Source organism: Plecotus auritus (assembly GCF_963455305.1).
Source record: "Plecotus auritus genome assembly, chromosome: 13".
Taxonomy (NCBI): Eukaryota; Metazoa; Chordata; class Mammalia; order Chiroptera; family Vespertilionidae; genus Plecotus; species Plecotus auritus.
The window spans coordinates 19,578,285-19,595,536 of NC_137779.1; the positions used below are offsets into that span (position 1 = coordinate 19,578,285).

The 17,252-nt window shown below is 41.9% G+C and overlaps 1 protein-coding gene across 2 annotated transcripts in view; it reads right to left on the reverse strand.

Moving 5' to 3' along the window:
- ARHGAP32 (Rho GTPase activating protein 32) overlaps window positions 1-17,252 on the reverse strand; it is a 194,294-nt gene that overhangs the window by 155,150 nt on the left and 21,892 nt on the right. The gene's annotated exons all lie outside the window — the stretch shown is intronic.

Here is a 17,252-nt window from a genome sequence, read left to right on the forward strand (position 1 = left end):
AACTAGAGGCTCAGTGCATGAAACTCGTGCACTCAGCAGGGGTGGGGGGGAAGAGGAGAGATCCCTCTTGCAATCCGGGAGCCCTCGGGGGATGTCCAACTGATGGCTTAGGCCCACTCCCCACGAGCAGACCTAAGCCGGCAGTCGGACATCCTTAGCACTGCTGAGGCGGGAGAGGCTCCCTCCATCGCCGCTGCGCTTGCCAGCTGTGAGCCTGGCTCTGGCTGAGCAGCACACCCCCTGTGGGAGCGCACAGACCACCAGGGTGCAGCTCCTGCACTGAGCATCTGCCCCCTGGTGGTCAGTGCGCATGATAGCAACCAGTCATTCTGCCATTTGGTTGATTTGCATATTAGCCTTTTATTATATAGGATTTCATGAGACACATAACACAGAGCCTTAAACAAGCACTAAATATTTGTGAACCAAGCAAGAGGTACATAATCTACATAATTACATTAATTTCCTCTCGCCCTTCTCCCAAGCCCCAAATGCTTGAACCTGAGATTTATATTTTCTTTTACATTTTTAATCATTATAATCCTAAGAAACCACTGCACAAATCTTTCCTATCTTTAATATAAACTGAAAAAAAATTTTGAGTCTATGAAAGTCAATTTTGTGTACATTTTGAAGCTCATACTTAAAAGCAACATTTCAGCAGAAGATGTAGAAAGGACTATTCTTGAAGAAATCTGGGAAGCAGAAGAGAAGGGTATATATAGCTCACTACCAGTAACCATCACAGAGCAAGTAAATATGATACAGTTTACTATCCTTAATACCATCCATAAACATGGTAAAAAAAAAAATGGGCAAGCAACCAATGTTTATTTAATGAATGAGTAAATGGGGGGGTAGCAGAGGGGTGGGGGGGGCACTACTCTTCCTGCCTGGCCCGTGTGGCACAGTTGGTTGGAGCCTGTGCACCAAAAGGTTACTGCTTCGGCCGAAACCGGTTTGGCTCAGTGGATAGAGCGTCGGCCTGCGGACTGAAAGGTCCCGGGTTCGATTCTGGTCAAGGGCACGTACCTTGGTTGCGGGCACATCCCCTGTAGGAGGTGTGCAGGAGGCAGCTGGTCGATGTTTCTCTCTCATCGATGTTTCTAACTCTCTATCCCTCTCCTCTCTCTTCCTCTCTGTAAAAAATTAATAAAACATATTTAAAAAAAAAAAAGGTTACTGCTTCAAATCCCGATGCACGTAGGGAGGCAACCGTCCCTATCTCCCTCTCTGTCCCTCTCCCTGTCTCCCTCTCTGCCCCCTCCTCCTCTCTCTAAAGTCAGTAAAAACATATCCTCCGGTGAGGATTTTAAACAAACAAAAAACTAGTCTTCCCATGTCCCGCCTCTCCTGCCTCCACCACATCATTTGCAGTTAGTTACTCGAACTTCCTAACCCAGTGGTCGGCAAACTCATCAGTCAACAGAGCCAAATATCAACAGGACAACGATTGAAATTTCTTTGGAGAGCCAATTTTTTTAAACTTAAACTTCTTCTAACGCCACTTCTTCAAAATAGACTCGCCCAGGCCATGGTATTTTGTGGAAGAGCCGCACTCAAGGGGCCAAAGAGCCGCATGTGGCTCGCGAGCCGCAGTTTGCCGACCACGGTCCTAAACCATAGCTCTTCTAGGGCCACCAAAGCCGTCACTTACCAAGGTCACATGAATAAAATGATAACTCGGCTTAGCATTCACACCACCCCAACCTGGGGAATTGTTCTCTCCTCAGCCTTGTCTCCATAACTCTATGCATGCTCTAACCCAGGGGTGGGCAAACTTTTTGACTCGAGGGCCACAATGGGTTCTTAAACTGGACCGGAGGGCCGGAACAAAAGCATGGATGGAGTGTTTGTGTGAACTAATATAAATTCAAAGTAAACATCATTACATAAAAGGGTACGGTCTTTTTTTTTTTATTTCAATAGTTTTATTCATTTCAAACATTTTAACAAGAATGTAAACACTAATTATTATAATTTGAAACTTCAAAAAATGGAGGAATCATAGCACAATAACATACCTTATATTGAAGATGGCTAAGGCAAAATAAAATTGCCTAACAAAGGAAAGGTACAAAAGCCTTTCAAATTAAACTTAAATATAATAAAATAATTTAAAACTAAAACAAATAGAAAAGAACAAAATGTGTAAACAGTAAATTAAACATTTTCTTTAGTGCAACTTCCAAATTATGCCCGGGACATAGATGTAGATGGCAATGTAGACTGGGTTGAAAGGTTTTTGGTCTTTAAAACATCAACTTCAGTGGGAACAGTGTTGTTGGTCTCCTTTTTAGCTAATGCTCTGATACTGTGCTCTCCAGGGGTGTGTCTCCCTACATCACCACGATAACGTGTCTACGCATTCCCAGGGTGATGTCGGGGGACGCGTCCGCGGGCATTACAAAAAGCCTCTGGAAGATTGAGAGGCTGTTCCTTCTACTGAATGGGGATATAAATCCGCCCACTCAGAAGAAGGAGCTGCGGCCGTGTTTCCCGACGTTGCCATGTTAACACTGCTGCTGGTGAAGGAGAGGAGGGGAGAGCAAGAGAACCCTCCGCTCTTTCGGCTCCGCGGCCCGGATAGAACAGCCGAAAGGGCCGGATCCAGCCCGCGGGCCATAGTTTGCCCACGGCTGCTCTAACCTCTGCAGCTCTATGCATGCCCTACCTCTGCAGCTCTATGCATGCTCTATCTGCAGCTCTATGCATGCCCTACCTCTGCAGCTCTATGCATGCTCTATCTGCAGCTCTATGCATGCCCTACCTCTGCAGCTCTATGCATGCTCTATCTGCAGCTCTATGCATGCCCTACCTCTGCAGCTCTATGCATGCCCTACCTCTGCAGCTCTATGCATGCTCTATCTGCAGCTCTATGCATGCCCTACCTCTGCAGCTCTATGCATGCTCTATCTGCAGCTTTGTTCATGTGCCTCGAGAAACATCATCTCATAGTTTTCCTTCCCAAAATTCTAGCTATCCTTCAAAGCTCAGTAAAACTGTCACTTGTCCACCTCCACAAACCCAAAGTAACCTGCGATCTTCCCTGTATTTGGGCTCTCATAGCATTTGTAACTTTCTTATGTCACCTATCACATACGGAACTGTAATTAAAATTATTTATAAATATATTGTAGTCACCAAATAGATTTCAAGTTCCTTGTAAACAAGAACCACAACTTTTATTTCTTTATCTCCCATTAGCCCTAACTCAATGCCTGACCCAATCATTAAAAAGTCTCCAGAAAATGAGGGACCTATGCATCAAAAATAATAAAACACAACAGCAGTGGCAGCCAAATTCAAGTGCTCTGCATATGCTAAATACTACTCCAACATTTCATTTATTCCTTACAACATGAGAAAGGTACTATGATTATCTCCACTTTACAGATAAGAAAATGAAGCAGAGAAATAATTAACTTACTCAATGCTTAACACTTTAATAGTCTTCAATTGCGTAAATAATCCTGCAATTAACATCTTTCTATATATAGCTAGTTCCTTATTTTGGACTACTTCATTAGACTCTAAAATTATAACGTTGAGTCAAACAGTCTAGATGTTTTGATGGTTCCCATACTTATTTTTTAAAATCTTTTCTAAGAGGATTAACCATTTTATAAAGTCACCAACAAATGATGAGGGTGACAATCTTCCTGCCTCTCTGTCAGCCTAGTTATCACCACGATTTTCCCATTCTCCTAGTTCAAGCAGGCAACGAACGACATGCCTAATTCTTGATCTTAAACGATATGCTACACTTACCGTTTGTGACCACTATTGTGGGGTGGTCATTGCTATTGTCACAAGTGATGTTTTAAGAGACATTATGCCTGAATCATTTACTGGGACTTATTTCATAGCATTTACATAGATAAAAGAAAATCAAGCACTTCATCTAACTCAGATATGCAGGAAGCCTTTGACAATATCCCATTCATTCATGTATTCAACAAGCCTGTATTAACAGCCCGCCGGGATCTGGTACTACACTAGTCCCTGGGCATAAATCAATGCAATGCAATCCCTGCCTTCAAAGGGATCACAGTTTTTACACATTAGAGCCATGCTTCGGTGAGTTGGTTCCTGGATCAGAAACTGACTCCAGTCAGTTTTAGTGCTGATTCCAACTAAAAGTGCTTGAATTTCACACAGAGAACCACCCAAATGTGACAGAACTAATGCAGCGTCAGGGAAGTTCAACCAAAGCCTGGCTGGCGTGGCTCAGTGGTTGAGCATCAACCTATGAACCAGGAGGTCACGGTTCTATCCCCGGTCAGGGCACATGCTCGATCCCCAGTGTGGGGCATGCAAGAGACAGCCGATCAATGATTCTCTCTCATCATTGATGTTTCTATCTCTCTCCCTCTCCCTCTCCCTTCCTCTTTGAAATCAATATATATAAAAGAATGCTTTTTTTTTTTTTTAAAAAAAAAAAAAAAAAAAAGGAAGTTCAACTAAAGCATCATCGAATAAAGGGAGTCCAAAAATAAAAGTCTTCAGTTAGAACAGGTAATGGCTAGCACCAAACACTCTAGGAAGCAAAGGTACTACATAGATTTGGGTTCATCAAGTCCAAAAGTGTCAATTCAGTAGTATCCTTTGATGATGAATAAGATAAGCAAAAAAAAAAAAAAAGGTTTATGTTCTATTTCCTGGAGTATTGAACAAAATAATGAAAATCAAAACTTAAAAGGCAATAAATAGAGATATAAAACCAACACAAAGTCTCAGGGGAAAAAAAACTGAGACAAAGCTATAAATCACTGCTCAAAGAAACAGGGCAATTCTTAACCTTTAAGGTACTAACAACAAAGAAAACCATGCTCTCCCATAGCAGTAAAATCTATTCTTAACTGTAGGTCACTAGTGGCAATCAAATACTGAGATTAAACCGCTGGTCTGATCCACTCTAGCAATTTCTAATTCAACCCTCTGGCTCCACAGGCATTTCAAACTAATTTGCCAGGGTGATCAATCAGAACACAGGGATGAGATTTTAAAGGGGCCTATCCTTCCTCCTGTTCTCCTCTCAAACTCCTCTCTACCATCCACCATGCTACTAGAATGGATCTTTAAGAGATGCATACCATGACATCCATGTTTCAGTTTGGAACTTGATGATGGTGGCTAACTTCAGCGTCGTCTCAAAAGGAGCATTTCCCCGTCTCAAAAGGAGCATTTCCCCGACCACCAAGCGTTTTTTTCCTCACCCAGGTCCATCTTCCACATTCCACTGTGAATACACTGACAGGCTACAGCTGATTCTAATTCATCACTCCCCTACAAGCCCAGCAGCACTCTGCATCCAGCAAAGGGTCAATAATGTTCACTACACCGATTAAAAACAGCAATTAAGTGCTTACTCCACAATTCTCAGAAGTGAGGAGAAAGTTATGGCACTCTCATGTAAACAACCCAACGCTAAAGACCAAGGGTGTTCGTACATTAAAAATGGAACTGATGCTGACCTAGTTCTAGTCACCATTCAAAGCTGGATGAGGCCAGCGGCCAGGAGTCATAAGATTTTTAACTGATTAAGTTCAATCATACGTTTGTCTTCTCATGCATTCACACTTCCTGTTTGGTGCCTTCAAAGAACACTAGGAGGCTTTTTAAAGGACTTTAAAGAGCCCTTACAAACTACATACATCAAAGGAGGAGAAAAATGCAACTTTTCTGACAATATTTCCTCCAGAAGAAAAACGGTACCAAATTTTATTAATATGCCCTCAAAGAAATGTATATGAAAAAAATTAATATCACCTTCCAATTCTATATAAGTGAAGACTTTCTTTTACAGCGTCTAAAAGGTATAAGACAGCAATCTTCTGTCCACCTTTTCAAGTTCATTTATAACACATTAACACACTGCATGCCTGGCCAGTGTGGCTCAATGGTTGAGCATCGACCTATGAACCAGGAGGTCATGGTTTGATTCCCGGTCAGGGCACAGGCCCGAGTTGTGGGCTCGATCCCCAGTAGGGGGCATGCAGGAGGCAGCCGATCAATGACTCTCATCATTGATGCTTCTCTCTCTCTCTCCCTCTCCTTTCCTCTCTGAAACCAATAAAAATATATTTTTTTTTAAAAAAAAAGAATTTTACATTTAAGGAAAAGCATTGAATAGGCATTAATGCTGAGGTTTGTATTCCTCATAGACCCTCCAGGAGAGAGGGCTGGTGCCAGGTCACGCTTGCAGACCATTAGCTGAGACCCCGCTGCTGACTCAGAGTCACACACCAGAGTGGTTTCCCACAGCACCCGCATCGCCACCACATGAAAATCTACCCCACGCTCTGTTTCAATGTGGCATTCCTGAGGGCTGCAATTCAAGAGAAAGACTGGAAGAAGAACTAGAAATGGCACCAAATGCATTCACTCGAGAAATGTGACTAAATAAGGAAACAAATGGAATAGTAGAAACACTTGATAACCACCAAAACGTCAAAAAAATTTTTTCTTTTTTTTTTTGAAAACATCTAGAGGCAGCGATACCAGAGACAGCCACATTGTGGTCTCGAAGCCCAGGGTGCCCGGAATCAGATGCCTCCTTTGCCACTTCACTGACCGGGATGACTAAGCTTCCTCTGTAAGCCCGTGGCACCTCCTCTGCAGCCGGGATGTCCCTGTTTCTATTGTACTTCCAATCCACGGGGGTAAGAAGAATACATGTGTGAACGGCTTTGAGAATTTTATGTTGGTGTCTATTTTCCCTCACTCTCTTATGCCACTGAAATATAAGCTCTGAAATGAGTGAAGAGATCTCATTTTACATATCGAATTGCTACTACAAGACTTTTATTATCCTGAGATCCTAATACTTTCAGTTCTTCATATTAATAGTCACGATGAATACAAATAGCAATTTACCTCCAACATAGCTTTTTAAAAGCTCATTATGTTAAACCTGTGGGGAATTTTTAAAACGATGCTTAAAACACCACGTGATTACGAACAAGTGGTTCGTACGGAACAGCGAGGCCGCATGCCTGCCGCTTCCTACCATGGGAAGTGAAATACCATACCTCTTTGTTTTGCTCTAGTGAATGTTCTCACTTTCTAGCCTGCAGCAGCATTATTTCCGAAACTGTCAGGTCATAAGCTCTTCAACTATCCAATTTTTGAACACATTTGTGTTTCTGTTCATAGTTTTATGATATTTTTCATGTTTGGAAGAGTTTTAACTATGATGTCATTACAGGCAAAAAACAAGGCGGAAGGAGTTTAAGGTACATTGAGCACCAAATGTGTGTCCGACACGGTAAAAACTAACCTACAGATGTCATAGCTCCTTTCCTCTTCAAAGAAAGCCTGTGGGAAGAGTAAAGCAGACGCCCTACCCTCCGAAGTCACACAGGTGGTCAAGGGCGGGGCCAGGGTCTGAATCCAAGCAATCGTTACTCCAGACCAGGGGTCCTCAAACTTTTTAAACAGGGGGCCAGTTCACTGTCCCTCAGACCATTGGAGGGCCGGACTATAGTTTAAAAAAAAAAGACTATGAACAAATTCCTATGCGCACTGCGGGCCCGGGACGAGTCGGCTGCTAAGCAGGACAGGCAGCGGCACCCAGCGGGCCGGATAAATGTCCTCAGTGGGCCACATGTGGCCCGCGGGCCGTAGTTTGAGGACGCCTGCTCCAGACGATACTGCTATTACCTGTGATGCCAGCATTTTTTTTTTAAATTTTACTGGTTGTTTTTTTTTCTGGTTATAAAAATAATACCTGCTCGTTGCCAAAATTCTGGAGAATACAGAAAAGTACAAAGAAAATGAAGAACTGTCTGTACCCCTGCCTCCCACAATAACCAATGCTTTTATCTTAGTGAATATTTTTCTTTACAAAATAGAAGCTTAAGTTTCAGGATTTTTTTTATTTCTTACTTTAAATTATAAATTAATACAGGATTACCCTTCTCACTGTTAAAATCCACACAGGTGGTAAAGTGGCTCCATTCCAGTCACTGCTATGAGTATTAGACTAAACAGACTTTTTCCTATGCCTGTACATGCCCATATAGGAACAGCAATATGGCTCATTTATAAATAACGGTCCTTTTATAAATATCATACTTTCCTTTCTGTGCATGGGTATGTGTATTACTCTACACCTTGCTTTATTTGCATTTAATGTTCCCTGATAATCTTTCCAGGTCTGTATACACAGGTCTGACTCATGTTTTTAATTGCTATGTATTATTCATTAAAGCTCAACTTCTTATAGAGACCCTCATACCTTTTTCACTTACTATATCGTAATTTTTCCTTGTTATTAAATAGTCATTAGAAATAAACTCTATAATAGCTAAGTAACATCCCTCTACATGGAAACACCACCATTAACTATTTCTTGTTGGACATTATGATTTACCAAATTTTCACCATTAGATAGAATACTTCAATGAGTATCTTTGGTTAAATCTTTTTTTTTTTAATTTTATATTACTTTCTTAGGACACGATCCAAAAGTGGAATTACTAGGTCAAAAGTAACATTCCAAGGCTCTTGATACATAATCCTAAATTGCCCCTGAGAAAAATCACACCATTTAACACACCCACATCAATGTATGAATTCCATTACACTAGTTTTGCGTTTTAAAGAGTTATTTATTCAAGAAACAGATGTTTAGCCCAGCTGGTGCAGCTCAGTATTTGATCATCGATCCATGAACCAAGACATCACCAGTTTAATCCCCAGTCAGGGCGCATGCCCAGGTTGCTAGCTAGATTGCCAGTGGAGGCAGCCAATCAATAGTTCTCTCTCATCATTGATATTTCTAACTCTCTCTCCCTCTCCCTTCCTCTCTGAAATCAATAAAAATATATTTTAAAAAATGAAATAAAACTAGACTTAAAAAAAAAAAGAACCAGATGTTTAAAAGTTACACTGACTGCTGCAATCCAACCTCCAATTTCTTTTAGATTCCGGAGGTTATGATTTAGACCATCAAGTTGTGATTTCTTTGATATTGGCTAAGAGGACTCTAAAACAGCAGACAGGAAAGATAAGATCCTATCTTGACGAGGCACCACTAAGTAACTGCAAAGGTGACGGCGATAAGATAATATCTCATCTGGTTTACAGACTCTCCTTCTCTCAAGCTCCTCTCCTTTAACGAAATACGATGTACTCCAATAACCCTCACTGTAGAAGAATATTCTGTTCAATGAATTATTTTTCCATCAGCCTACGTCACAAAATCTTGGCACCGTTTCACTAAGAAAATGTGCCTTTCAATGTAAAAAACACCTGGCAGGAACAGCACACTTTTAAAAATAAGGGGACTCTACATAGGAAACACAGAACCTGATATCCAATTTGCTCAAGCTCAATGTTTCAAGGCAACTACACTTTGAAAGTATACATTTGACTGAAATCTGTCTAACGATCTTATGGGAATACATCAACAATATATGAATTATACGTATTTGTAACTAAAATATCATTAAATAGAGCAGAAGAAATTGAAGGTCAAAAACAACAACGAAAGGCCTTTACCACAAACGTGCCAGTGTGATCACATGCTACCAGGGGTGGGCAAACTTTTTGACTCGAGGGCCACCATGGGTTCTTAAACTGGACCGGAGGGCCGGAACAAAAGCATGGCTGGAGTGTTTGTGTGAACTAATATAAATTCAAAGTAAAGGAGCGGAGGGGAGAGCAAGAGAACCGGATAGAACAGCCGGATCCGGCCCGCGGGCCGTAGTTCGCCCACGGCTGCTAGCCTGTTGGTCACCGCCACAGAAAAGGAGACAATGTACAGCTTGGAACCAGTTCCAAACGAGCATGAACTTCACATCTGCAGTGCACTTCAGAGGCAAGCTGATTGGCAGATGGTACCGGTGCCAACTGTACTGCTTTAGGGTGCTGCGTGTGCCGACAGACTGCTTCATCCACCTGGCAACTTCATCCTCAACGGGGATTCCAACTCATCAAGAATATGTGATGAACTGGGCAAAATATCGATCCCCATTAGAAATTAGTTATTTCTATTTACCAAACAAATATCCCAAGAAAGTGTTAACAGTAATGAGCTGGAGCTGGCCAGTGTGGCTCAGCTGGTTGGGCACCATGCCATGCACCAAAAGGTGGCCGGTTCGATTCCTGGTTTGATGCCTGGTCAGGGCACATGCCCGGGTTTGCTGGCTCGGTCCCTGGTAGGGGGTGTGCAGCTGATTGATGTTTCACGCTCACATCCATGTTTCTCTCTGTCCCTGTCCTTTCCTCTCTCTCTAAAAATCAATAAAAATATTCTTTTAAAAAAGTAACAAGCTATTAGATATAACTGGCAGAACTTCCAAATTGAACTGTGTAAGAAAAGCAAGGTTCAAGTGTAGTTGTATTCGAATTAAAGCAAGGATGTACCACCATAAGCATGACTGATTTTGCCAGCATACCTAGAGGGGTAAATGACGATTAGCTTTTTAAAAAACTACATCTTTCTGGAGGGTTGTCTCCTGAATGTAATGATGCTGCCATGGTTAGCAATAAAGCCCTTGTACATGCTATTCCCTCTACTCGGCACCCTTTCGCCTCTTTCTGGGCCCAAAACTAAACCCAACCAGGGGACATCTCCCTGAATTCCGGCATGGACATCACAGTAAAATTATCCTGGCTTCAGAGTGGAGGAAGAATAGACAAGCTTCATGCAGGGAGGGCAACAAGAGGCTGCTGCAGTCGCTGGGGGAGAGAGACACCTAGCAGAACTAGGGGAGAAGCAGTGGGGCTGGGAGAGGCAGCCCTATTTGACACTGGCTTGGAAGGGGTGAAAGGAGAACTACACTCATCAAAGAAGCCCGGATGTGCTGTGGCGGAAGGGTTGGGTGAGCCAGAGAGAGAAGTGAAGAAGGCAAAGGCAGCCTCTTGGAGATGAGCAGAGAGGAAAACAGAAAGCGAACAAGGAAGGGAGAAGCAACACCCCTACCTAACTCTGAGTAAAACTGATCCTAATCCTGCCCTTCTCCTGGACACCTAGGGAGTCATTATCTAAACTCTGTCAGATAAAGATCGGCCACTCTCCCTTTCATTACCTTGCGCTTTGCTTCTTAAACCGGAACTTGGGGATATAAGTAGACAGGTCACGTCTATAAACAAGGACATAAGGGCATACTCTGTGTTGCCAAACATGGCCCTAGAACATGGGTAGGCAGGTCTACAGACCAGTATTCTCAACATTTTCCAATCCAAGCCAAACAAGCAGGGGACAGGAAGTGTGCTGTATGAGGAGCACGCAGTGCACATTAGTTTCGGTTGCTCATTTCCACAAGCATTCCTGAAACAGGCCTACTCTCAGACAGGATGTGCTCTGCAGAGAGAGTGCAAATAGCCAGTAGGAGAAAATCGGACACTAACACACTGTACTAGAAACTTTATACTTAATCGGATCCATTTAAGTAAGCCTGGATTCTCACAGAGCCATCAAAACATGTATTTACTCACGTGGCCCTGGCCGGGTGGTTCACTTGGTTGGAGAATCGTCCTGTATACCAAGCATGTGGCCAGCAGGCTGCATGCCTCCTTTATTTAGGCACGTGGCCCACCAGCCGCGAGTTTGACATGCTTGCTGTACACCAAAAAGGTTGCGAGTTGGGGCACGATGTTCCCCTCTAACATCGATGTTTCTCTCTCTCTCCCTTCTTCTCTCTCTAAAAATCAATGAAAACATATTCTCAGGTGAGGATTAAAAAAAAATGTATTTACTCACAGAAACAGAGTAGATTGGTGGTTGCCAGGGGTGTGGAGTTGGGGAAATGAGGAGATTTATGATGAATAGGTCCTGGGGACCCGAGGTACAGCATGGTGACTATAGTTAACAACAATGTATTGTATACTTGAAAGTTGCTAAAAGAGTAGATCTTAAATATTGTCACCATAATAGCAACAACAAAAAACCTGTAATTTTAAGAGGTGAACAAACCTTATGTGGTAAACATCTTGCCATATATATGTGTTTCAAATCATCAAATTATACATCTTAAACCTACACAATAGTATATGTCAAGTAGTCAATTATAATTGAATAAAGCTGGGGAAAATATATTTATTGTTACCAGTGTGCAAATACACCAAGTGAGAAGCCTAAGGCATACAACTCTAGTTGGAAAGTTCTGTGACAGCAGGAATCACATCTATTTTGTTCATCTTTGTAGTCCCAGTGCTTATAAAGAATTTGAAAATCAATATGCACTCAATAAATACCTGCGAATTAAATGCTGCCCCTGAGATCTTTAAGCAAAAATACGCATCTGACCCACTAAGACAAGCGAGTTTCTCCCCACTAGGAGGTTGTATAAAGGGACTGCTGTCAGATATGAGAGCAAATTTGAATTGATCCGTCATTCTAACTCAAACAGGGCATCATTATGTGATTCTTAACTGTCCATGTTTACATTGAAATTTCAATAAATGAAATGGCACATTTGTCATGAAAACCAAATAGGTGTATTTAGAGCCTTATATGCCTAACTCGCATTCAGTTCCAATTTCTGAGTCAAACATGAACCCTTCCTTGTAACCCACTGTTTATTCACTGAAAGGGGGGAAACTCATGCAGGCCACATATGCTGACCATTGGGCCCCTATTTTAAAAGCTAGAAAAAAGCTTCCCCGAAGTTAGTGCAATGACCATATATTTTTAATTTCTCTAGATAGTCTCCATTTTAAATATTGCATCATGTATGCTAAGGGAACACATAATCACTGTATCCAGAAGGCTCCCTACTTCCTCGTTCCTATTCCCCACTCCCCAAAGAAAATAAGGAAAGTCATGAATGATCCATTCTGAAGAAAAATAATTATTTTACTTTGAAAGCATATGATGTCCCCCAATTGAATAAACATGAAATGGAAAAGAGAAGGCGGGATATTGGGAGAAATGTTTTCCAATGGACAACATCACGTTGTAACAAAGATCACTGCCTGCAAATGTCATGCACAGATGATTCATCCTTCCAGATGGATTCGACTTATATTTATTTCACTACCCCCGTTTCATCTTTCTGAAACAAACTAATCCCCAAACATGGCATCCACAGAGCTGGTCATAATTAACAAAACAGCTGATTACTTACAAATGGGAAAATGAAGCATCGGGGCAATTAAAGACACACATTTAAACTAAATATCTGATTGCTGCAAACACTGCAGTGATTTATGCTAAAAGTGAGCAATGATTAAATGGGATGCATTGTGTGTGCACCAAGAAATTATTCTGTTTACTCAATAAATCTGAAAATCCATTAAGAGGTTAGAGGTCCTCATTGGATTCTCTTGATAACTAAGTAGAGTAAGCCAGTATTTCAGTCAGTTGGTTGAGGGGTGTATATGGCAGAAGTTATAAGGCATACAAAATGAATATTAATTAAGATGGCCCCATGCGACCATCTTAAGGAACAAAGCTGGAGAACTTGACCCTAGCAGTTAACGAAGTCTGTTACACAGCTATAATAATTAAGACAGTGTGGCATTCGGCCCTGACTGGTTTGGCTCAGTGGATAGAGCGTCGGCCTGCAGACTGAAGGGTCCCAGGTTCGATTCCGGTCAAGGGCATGTACCTTGGTTGCGGGCACATCCCCAGTAGGAGGTGTGCAAGAGGCAGCTGATTGATGTTTCTCTCCCATCAATGTTTCTAACTCTCTATCCTTCTGCCTTCCTCTCTGTAAAAAATCAATAAAATATATTAAAAAAAAAAAAAAAAGACAGTGTGGCATTCGCAAGAGGGTAGAAAAACTGACTAACAGAACAGAATAGCATGCAGAAACTGATTTGGTTACCTGATTTACAACAATGCTGGCACTGCAGTGTAGTGAGGGAAAGGATAAATTTTTTTAATCTTCACCAGAGTATATGTTTTTTATTGATTTTAGAGAGAGAGGAAGGGAGCGAGAGGGAGAAACATCGGTCGGTTGCTTCCTGCACATGCCCTGACTGGGGATCAAACACACCTAGGTATGTGCCCCGACTAGGATTTGAACCTGCAATCTTCTGGTGTATGGGACAACACTCCAACCAACTGAGCCACCCGGCCAGGGCAAGCATAGTCTTTTTTTAATAAATTGTGCTGACTACTAAGTATCCATATGAAAAAAAAAAAAATGTATTGCAAAACTCCTCCCCCATATCCTAGAAAGAGGGCAGATCTAAACACAAAAGGTAAAATCATCAGATATAAAAGGTGAAACAATAATGCTTTCATAAGAAAAAATATAGATCATCATCTTTGTAATGCTGGAATAGGCAAAGATATTTTTTGACAGTACCCAAAATGTGCTAACTATAAAGGAAAAGCTGATAAAATAAGACCTATTCCTCAAAATATGCTTAAACAACGAAAGAGTAACTCACAGAATAGAAGAGATGTCCACAAAACCAATATCTGACAAAGGACTCCCACAAACGGTAAGAAAAGGCATAAAACGCAACAGAAAAATGGGCAAAAGACTCGAGCAGGTGCTTCACAAAATACACACCCACCGGAATGAGTCAGTTAAAAACAATGACATAAAGTGTTAGTGAGAGGACAGTGGAGCTGAAACTCTCATACACTGCAGATGCCCTGTGACTCAGCGATTCCACTCCAAGGTATATCCCCGACGGAATACTTACATATGCTAATCAAAAGGTATGTGCTAGAATGTTCTTAGCGGCAGTACTCATCATCGTCAAAACTGTACGGTGATCACTTTGTAAGGTCTATAAGTCTCTAACCACTATGTTGTACACCTGAAACTGATATGATACTGTCAACTGTAACTGAAAAATGAACTTTAAAAATAAAATAATAAGAATAAAATTGAAAAGCTGGAAACAATGCAAACGCCCACCAACAGTAGATGAGATAAATAAATGGGGTACAGTCATTCAGACAATGAATTGCTACACGACAATGGGAAGGAGTGACGTATCCTATATAATAAAAGGCTAACATGCAAATCAACCAAGTGGCGGAACAACCAGTCGCTATGACGCGCACTGACCACCAGGGGGCAGATGCTCAATGCAGGAGCTGCACCCAGTGGTCAGTGCACTCCCACAGGGGGAGCGCCACTCAGCCAAAAGCCGGGCTCATGGCTGGCAAGCGCAGAGGCGGTGGTGGGAGCCTCTCCCACCTCCGCGGCAGCACTAAGCATGTCCGACTGACGGCTCCCGGACTGCAAGAGGGTGCAGGCTGGGCTGAGGGACCCCGTCACCACCACCCCTGAGTGCATGATTTTCGTGCACCTGGCCTCTAATAATCCTCCTACATAATAAAAGACTAATATGCAAATCAACCAAACAGCAGAATGATTGGTCGCTATTACACGCACTGACCACCAGGGACAGACACTCAATGCAGGGGCTGCCCCCTGGTGGTCAGTGCACTCCCACAGGGGTAGCGCTGCTCAGCCAGAAGCCGGGCTCGTGGCTGGTGGCGCAGTGGTGGTGGCGGGAGCCTCTCCCACCTCCTCAGCAGTGCTAAGATGTCCGACTGACAGCTCCCAGACTGTGAGAGAGCACAGGCCAGGCTGAGGGATCCCTCACCCCACCCCACCTCCAGTGCACAAATGTCATGCACTGGGCCTCTAGTTATATATAACAATATGGATAACTATCAGAAAATGCGGAGCAAAAGAAAGCAGACAAAAGGAGTTCATTCTATATGATTCCATGCATATAAAGGAGAAATACAGACAAAAACTAACCTACGCTGCTTGAAGTCTGGATACTAATAGTCCACAAGGGCAACAGAGGAATTTCTCTGTTTCTTCATCAGATGCTGGCTACACACATGTTCAGCTTGTGAAAGGTCACAGAGCTGTACGTGTATGGTCTGTGTGCTTTCCCTGTATGCATATTACACATGGATACTTTTTTTTTAAAAAAAAAGGGGGGGAGGTCAAAGAAGATAATCTCATAGTTAACCTTGGTTGAGGGAGAGCAGGCCATCAGTCAGATTCCTGTCCTTAACAATCCAAATGACCCTGACTGTGCTAGAACTACCTGAAATCCCTCCCTTCAGAGGGAGCTCTAAGAGTTTTAATACAGATGATGCAGCCAAATGAAGCCAGGGACTTGAAATGAAAGAGTGGATGAAATGACAGTGGGAAATGCTATGCTATTTATGAATACGCCTGCTTTTCCTGCAAATCTCTAGCAGTAACCAGCATCCATCAATCTGGACGTACAGCTGGTCCAATCAAATCTAAAAGAAGTAATTCCAAAAATCCCTGAGTCTTCTGGCTTTAAAGTTAGATAAAATCCCTTAAGTTATCACAAGATTCCAAATCTCCTGAGAGTATGTTACAATAGGCATGAAAATTATTATTATCAGTTAGGATTAATATTCTGAGCCGTGTAACAGGAAGTCCAAATTATATGGCTTAAACAAGGTAGTGAAATGGAAGTTCAGAGAGAGTTACCTACTGACAGCTCAAGAATAGATGGGCTAATACCAGTGTAAATCTCTCGGATTTTCTCTAAATGTCTCTAGAACACTGGTCCAGCTCTAGTCCTGTCTAATTTCTAGGCAGGAGGGAAAAGAAATGGGTAAAAAGGCTTTCCCCCAAAACTTCATCCAGAAATTTCTGCCTACATCCCATTGGCCAGGACTGTCGCTTGGCTACTCCAGCCGGAAAAGAGGTTAAGAAATGTACAGTTTTATAACTAGGCCCACTTCTGCTTCTAACAAAACGTCACATTCTGTTAGAAAGCAAAGGGGGCAAGTGGGTATGAGAGGCATATGGAATCTCTGCCACAGCTATGGTGAGTTTACTAATGATGTGCCTACCAATACTGATTTTTTTTTTTTTTAATTTAGCAACCTACGAGTTTGTGGCTCAATTTTCTGTGCTACAATTCTGGCAAGTATTTTCCCAAAGCATGTTTCATGCTATTTACTACAGGAAGAAATGTAAATGCACCATCATATTAAAAGCCAGTTACAGCCGCCATTTCTGCAGCTAGCAGCAACCGGTCAGTGTCCAGATTGCTTTCCTTTCATATATGATTTTGGTATGTTATATGGAAAATTACAAAAAAGTTAAAGTTTTCTAAAACAATCAGTTTGTAGATGTGTAGTAACTAAATAATAAGTCAGAAAAAATGAAACTTCTTAAATCCTATAGAGTAATTATTTCCTGACCAATTTTTTTCAGAATAAATAATGAATTCTCAATCTGCCCTTCTCTGACCTAAAGCATTACTCACCATTCATCCAAATTATTTTTTGTTTTCGTTTATTTTTAATTTACTAAAAATCAAGCAAT